The sequence below is a fragment of the Mus pahari genome, chromosome 13, assembly GCF_900095145.1.
Source record: "Mus pahari chromosome 13, PAHARI_EIJ_v1.1, whole genome shotgun sequence".
NCBI classification, from domain to species: domain Eukaryota; kingdom Metazoa; phylum Chordata; class Mammalia; order Rodentia; family Muridae; genus Mus; species Mus pahari.
Genome location: NC_034602.1, coordinates 22,743,455 through 22,751,124, shown reverse-complemented (window position 1 = coordinate 22,751,124; position 7,670 = coordinate 22,743,455).

The following is a 7,670-nucleotide window of genomic DNA, read 5'->3' as shown; positions in this document are numbered from 1 at the left end:
CTCTGCTGGGGGGGGGGGACGTAAATGACGTCAGCGCTGCCCCGCCCGCCTATCAAGCCGAGTGAGCGTGCGCCAGCGCGCCGAGCACTGCGGAGCGCCAGAGGGAGGGCGCTCGTTCCCTACGTTCACCCCATCGCCTCTCTCCCACTGCGGTGTCTAAGGCCAGAAGGCTGCGCCCTGCCCCGCCTTTCCCGCAGCATCCTAGGGGCCGCTTGGAGGCCAGACTCCTCCCAAGGTGACATCGCCTCTTAACTGGAAAGAGACAAAAGGTGTCTCCAGAACCAGGGGTGCGGGTTAATCTGGGGAGATAGCTATATATTTTGCAGAGGGGGCAGGGCCACTTTAATAAGTGATGGCCCAACCTATCGCTCAATGACTGGACAGAGGACACAGGGAGCCCAGTGAAGGAACCTAAGCTCCTAAACCCCAAGATGAGCGAAAACAGAAGCTCAGGATTGGCTGGTCCGCAGACAGTCTCCATAGCAACTACCTCCTGTCTCTGTGGCAACGGGGAGAGGGAACTGAGTGCGCCAGAGAAAGTGGTTCCAGACAAGCTCTTGGGTTGAGCAGGATCTTTGACTTCTAGTTTGGCGGTCTGGTCTGCTTTGTTTCCTTCACCGTTCGGTTCTTTAGGACAGGGAAGAAATGTACCTCACTCAGTATTCCCGCCAGCCCTGTGCCACACCCCCAGAGATGATGCTTACTATTTCCCTTCCTGAAATGTACTATGCTTCCCTCCTCACGATTGCAGTGCTCAGCGCTTCCCCCCCTCCCTTCCCAGTGCCAGGCACCAGATGAATGAATGACACATTGTCATCTGTGAGCTGGAGTCGGGAAAATTAGTAGCTATGGAGGTAAACAAGGAGGGAGTGTCCAATGTATACGATCTTCTGGGTCTACAGGATGCCAGGTGCTGTTCCCTACTTCCCTATTCCCGACTTGAGGTGCACACCAATGTACCCCTGGCACCCTTACCCACCACATCCAAACATAAGACCAGCATCTCCTGCAAAACTGCCCCACCCGTCTCTGTTGCCGACAACCCACCCCGTCCTCCTGTTATTTGACTTTAGATTCCACTTAAGGACCCCTTACTTCACCTCCAAGAATCTAAGTTGTTTCCTCCTGTGAAACCCCTCCTCCTTCTTTGGAGACGGTTTTTTTTTCTTTTCTTTTCTCTTTTCTTTTCTTTTTGTTTCCTCCTGTGAAACCCCTCCTCCTTCTTTGGAGACAGTTTTTTCTTTTCTTTTCTTTTCTTTTCTTTTCTTTTCTTTCTTTTCTTTTCTTTTCTTTTCTTTTCTTTTCTTTTCTTTTCTTTTCTTTTCTTTTCTTTTCTTTTCTTTTCTTTTCTTGTAGTCCTAGCTGTCCTGGAACTCACGCTGTAGACAGGCTGGCCTGGAATTCCCAGAGATCATCTGCCTGTGCCTCTGGAGTGCTGGGACCAAAGAAAGGTGTGTGCCACCACCCAGCCCCCTAGTTGCTTTGTTTCTGGTGTTTATCACGGCAACAGAAAGCAAATTAATCAATCCAGCAACTGGTACCAGAAAATGAGTTTGTGGCTGCGGTGATTTGACCATGTTGTTTTGTGGGAAGATTGTGCACGTATCTGGAGCTTTGGGTTATAAGAGACCATTGGCTGCTGAGAGCTTAATGAGCTGTTGTAGGGGTTGGAAGACAGGAAGGTTGAGAGAGGTACAGATGAGGGGGCCAGGCTTGTTAAAGCAGCAGCTCTGCTGAGTTTGCGTAATTTCTTTTGAATTAACCATCTGAGGTTCCTGGTTAGCTGGGGCTGAAGGGTCAGCTGTGGTTTAACAAGAGCCCAGCACCACTCAAGTGAAACCTTTGCTGTACTCAGAGACTTGACAACGGTTAGCTCGGGCTGGAAAGAAAAGGTCAGCCGTGATTCCTAGAGACCAGCATCGCTGAGGGAAACCTGCTGAGAAGTACATGCTCAGGGTCAGCGCACAGCACTTGAGACCCAGCAGGACCAAAGCTTACTTTCAAGCAGGCAGCTGAGCTCAGTATTGGGTAAGATTATCCCAGATGGTTGTGAAATTACCGTACTAGTACTGAAGACATGAAGGGCTATAGCGAGCTGCTGAGAACCAGCAGTGGGTGGAGTCCGGGAGACAGCCTTCATGTAGGAAGAGCTTGTGATGTAAGACTCCTCAGGCCTGTTTGGAGCCCAGATTGCAGTAGCTTCTAGGCATTAAACTAACTGCTAAAGGTTTACTTTGTAACTTTGCCCTGGTTCTTCCCTTGTGGAATATAAGTGCATTACTTATTTTGGATTTTACATAAGTCCACAGTTGAGAGACTGGATTTTAAGACTAAACTTTTCAAGTGTTTTGATTTTTTTTTTTTTTTGGTAAATTATGCTTTTCTTTTTTCTTTTGGTTTTTAGAGACAGGGTTTCTCTGTGTAGTCCTGGCTGTCCTGGAACTCACTCTGTAGACCAGGCTGGTCTCGAACTCAGAAATCCACCAGCCTCTGCCTCCCAAGTGCTGGGATTAAAGGGGTGCGCCGCCACGCCCGGCCCACTGTGTGTGGTGTGCGCGTCACTGCATATGTGGAAGTCAGAGAACAGCTGTCCCCTTCTACCATGCTTGTCCTAGAGATTGAATTCAGGTTGTTAGGCTTGGCAGAAATGGCTTTACCAGCTGAGTCATTTTGATGGTCCCATAAAACATACATTTTAAAAATGTCGCTGGGCAGTGGTGGTGCACGCCTTTAATCCCAGCACTTGGGAGGCAGAGGCAGGTGGATTTCTGAGTTCCAGGACAGCCAGGGCTACATAGAGAAACCCTGTCTCGAAAAAAACCGAAAAAAAATTTTTTTTTCTAGTCTATGAAACAGTACCAACATATTTAATAACAGGGCTTGGTAGCACGTTCCAGGACAGCCAGGGTTAACCAGTAAGACCCTGTCTAAAAAAAAATCAATAAATCCAGGCATTGGTGGCACACATCTTTAATTCCAGCACTTGGGAGGCAGAGGCAGGTGGATCACTAAGTCCAGCCTGATCTACAGAGCAAGTTCCAGAGCTACAAAGAGAAAACCTGTTTCAGAAAACAAAACAAACAAACAAAAAGAGTAAAATAAATCTTCATGTACAAAGTAGGGTCTGGGAATATGTCTCATAATTCCAATTTTTGGGAGGCAAAAAAAAATTACTCAAGTTCAAGGCCAGCCTGGTCTACACAGTGAGTACCAGCCCAGTCAGAACTATTTGCAAGACCCTGTCTCCAAAGAAACACAACAAAAAGCCCCAAACCAAAAACTAGATTGGAAATTTCTGCCAAAAAGTGAAATTAACATAAAATCTAAAATTTGTTCCAGAAAGAATAGCTACATCATCATTTGTTTTTCAAGGCAGATAACTTGCCCCAACAGTGAGGCTGTCTGGCAGGAGCTGACCTCTTCCTCGGACTTCTTTACTGTCCCTGAAGGAGGCTGCAGGACATCTCACTCATTTGGGGACCTGACATTTGGTCCCCACATCCCAGAAAAGCAGTCTTTAGGAGTGGCTCACACCTTACAGTATGTCACCCACGTCTTTTACCAGGAGAGCTCAGCTGGAAGTTCCAGAGGTAACCCTCCTGAGACTTCTCGTCTGTGGTGAAGCAGCATGAGAACGGCGCCCCCGGGTATGAATACACGGCTTTGGTTTAAACCAGGAAGAAAGGGTTAGGAAATATGTCACTGGAGCAGGCTTGGAGACTTCAAAAGCCTCCCGCTGTCCCCAGTGTGTTTCCTGTGCCCTGCTTGGTGTGAGCTTTCAGCTGCCTTTGGTCCACTCTATCAATGACATCACACTGACCAGACCACGTGCATCAAAGAGGAGGAAGTAAATTCAACCAAAATTCAAGGGTGGACACAGGACCCCCCGAAGCCTGTGCTTTGAATCATCATCCAAGATGGCACTGTTCCTATTACAGGGATTCATGGGTCCAGCAACCAAGGGGTGGAAATGGTACCATTCCTTACCACTCCCAGTGACACAAAAACCTTTTGCTTTCTAACCCCGCAACATGGTTCTCTGCTGGCCAAGAAACGTTGGTACCAGAACAGGGAATGCTTCTGCCCAGAGGCACAACAAACATCCCACTGAACTGTAAGCTCTGATGGTTTGGGCTCCTGATATTTTTGAGTCAACAGGTTAAGAAAGTAGTTACAGCTAGGTGTGGTGGCACACATCTTTAATCCCAGCACTTGAGGCTGAGGCCAGTAGATGTCTATTGAGTTTGAGGCCAGCCTGCTGTATGTGAGCTCCAGGACAGCCAGGGCTTTGAGAGACCCTGTCTCAAAAATATCCCCCCAAAAAACAACCAACCAACCACCTCCCCCATTAAAGAGCTTCAAACAAGTTCAAGTAAGCAGTTCTTGTGTTCGAGGTGTGACTTATATCATGACCAGGGGAATTGGACTGCTGCTCCAAGACAGAAGTTAGGCTATCAGTGCAGGAGAGCCTTTCAGGGATACTTTGGTGTGGCTAAGTCCAACCAGAAGTTTCAACCCAGTCCAAGTAGCAATGACAAGAGCTAGATCCTTCAGGGATGAAAGGGAAGGACCAAGACCTACTGAGGTGCTTGCTGAGGGTGAATGGGTAGTAGAGGAGGGCACAGAAAAAAGGATTGTGAATAATGTTGTCTAGTGTACACACCACACACATACACTTGTGTTTACTTTTAATGGTTAATCTTGGTTGTCAACTTGATTGAATCTGGGACCAACTGACAGACACTAGAGAAGCTGTGACGCAGTCTCTGGAGATGTGGAACACTGTCCTCCAGAGTGGGGAGCACTTTTGGCCTGTCCGGATGTGTAGGAGTTTGAGGTGGGCTGGCAGGATGGCTCAGTGGACTAGTTAGTGTGCTTGCTGTATAAACCCAGGGACCTAAACATAGAAAATAAACGTAGACAAACTGCCCTCCAGCTTACTTACACTCACATGCAATGGCTTTCATGCCCAGCTACCATAATTAAGTAAAAAGTTAGGTGGGGGCTGGTGAGATGGCTCAGTGGGTAAGAGCACTGACTGCTCTTCTGAAGGTGCGGAGTTCAAATCCCAGCAACCACATGGTGGCTCATAACCATCCAATAACAAGATCTGATGCCCTCTTCTGGAGTGAAGACAGCTACAGTGTACTTACATATAATAAATAAATAAATAAATCTTAAAAAAAAAAAAAAAAGTTAGGCAGCTGTGACTAAGAACTGTTGAGACAGCAAACCTAAAGACCGACCACTCCAGCTGTGCAGTGATAGGTGGCTTGGCATCCAAGATCTGAGTGGTTCACAAATCAGTCACCTGTGCCCTCATCATATCTGCTGAGCGTGTGGCTCAGCCAACACTCAAGCAGATGTACCCCACTAGCCGGAGGGAGCGCAGCGCAGCTTGTTTGTCCACATTGCTCCTTGCTGGCATTGCTGCCACGCCACCTTTCACTAAACACTGGAACTCTGCATCTCCAGCCTTCCAAACTGGACTGAAGACAAGTGACTCTCCAGGAATGCTCCAGATCTTGAGCACAAGATTGATATAACTCAGTCAGCTGGCTTGAGGGCTAAGCAGCTACTACGTTCTCAGCTCTCCAATGCAGAGTAAGTCTGGTTCTGTTCCTCTAGAGAACCCTAACACACAGAAAATACTGGCACACTCCTGTAATTACAGAACTTGGGAGGACGTAGCAGGAAGATCAGGATCAGAAGTTCAAGGTCAGCCTCTACTAAATAAAAACAAACAAGTGCATGAGACTAACAGGAGAGCTCAGGCAGGTGGTGGTGCCACATTCCTTTTATCACAGTACTGGGGAGTCAGAGACAGGTGGATCTGTGAGTTCGAGGCCAGCCTGGTTGAGTTGAGTTCCAGGACAGCCAGGGCTATACAGAGAAACCCTGTCCCCAAAAGCCAAATAAATAAATAGAAAGGAAAATTTTAAAAAGAGAGCCCAGAAATCAGACAGTATAAACAAACCAATAAACAGCTGCAGCATCTGGTTCCCAGGCAGCCCGGGTCTAGGAGATCAGGCACCTGTACAAAGTCAGAGACACACATGTATGTACAAATCTAAATCTCTAAAAACAAAATAGGCGCATGCCTTTAACCCAGCACTGGGGAGGCAGAGACAGGTGGATCTGTGAGTTCAAGGCCAGCCTGGCCAATGTAACAAGTTCCAAGACAATTGAGCGAAATCGTCTCAATTTCCTCTCCCCAACTCCCCAAAGTTGAACAAGCATCATGGTGCCAATTACAATCAATCATTCTAAGCCCTTGGCCATACACTGAAGAAACAAGAACCACAAGAGTGATGAAATCTATCAAAGACTTACAAAGAAATGTGACATTTGTTTATGGAACAATCCAGGACACCAATGACATGCCTCCTCAAACTGTTCAACAGACTCAGTGCAATTTCTACTAAAATCTCACACTCATTAAAACCTCAGTGGAAAGACAAAGGAGCTACAACTGAAACCACCTTAAACAAGGACTCAGTAAACTATCTTTTTATTTTATTTTATTTTTTTGTTTTTTTTCAAGACAGGGTTTCTCTGTATAGTCCTGGCTGTCCTGGAAACCAGGCTGTCCTTGAACGCAGAAATCCACCTGCCTCGGCCTCCCAAGTGCTGGGATTAAATAAAGGCGTGTGCCACCACCCCTGGCTGCTATTTTTTGTTTGTTTTGAGACAGTCTCACTATGTATGTAGTCCTGGCTATCCTAGAACTCACTGTTGTACATCAGGCTGGTCTTGAACTCAGAGGTCTGCCTCCTTCTATAACCCAAGTGCTGGGATTAAAGCTGGAGCCCCCACACCTGGCTGCTTAACACAAAGAGATCGCTCATGCTACCTTAAACTTGCATCCTCCTGTTTCAGTCCCCCTAAGTTCTGGGTTACGAGAGTGTACACCATGCCTGGCCTAAGGCGACTTTAAAGTTGAGACTATTTAAGCATTGCCACACGGACAGCAAGCTTATCAACAGCTCCCAAAACTCAGAAGTGGACAGAAAAATATGCAAACACAAATACAAAAGTCAACAGGGGAGGAGGGCTTTTCAACACAGGATCTGGAGCACCTGGACACCCAGAGGCCACACCCCTTACCTCATTCTAAGTCTCACAAAACCTGTAAAGTGCTTGCTTTTAAGTGTGAGGACCTGAGCTTGACCCTAGAGTGCTTGTGTTTCCAGATTTAGCAAAGAAGCTAAGCAAGAAAGTTCCTCCATTTGAAGATGAACACTTGCCTCAAAATGGATCAGATCTGGGGCTGGATAGATCAGCAGTTAAGAGCAGCCGGGCGGTGGTGGCGCACGCCTTTAATCCCAGCACTTGGGAGGCAGAGGCAGGCGGATNTCTGAGTTCGAGGCCAGCCTGGTCTACAGATCCTAGGTCTTAGTCCTTTGTTGGCTATGCAGTTGGCAAATATCTTCTCCCAATCAGTAGTTTGTGGGTTTTAGCCCTCTTAGCTGGGCTTTTTATAGAGCATAAGATGTTCATTAACTCAGTTAATCATTTTTCCTTTCATAGGTTGTATTTCTGTGTCAAATCCTACAATTGTATCTAGCCCTAATAGTCCTGAAGTTTTCCTAAAAGTGTTGACAATTTTAAGTCTGATCCATTGTTTTTCTAAGCTCATTTTTTTTTTGTTGTTTTCTTTTTTTTTTTTT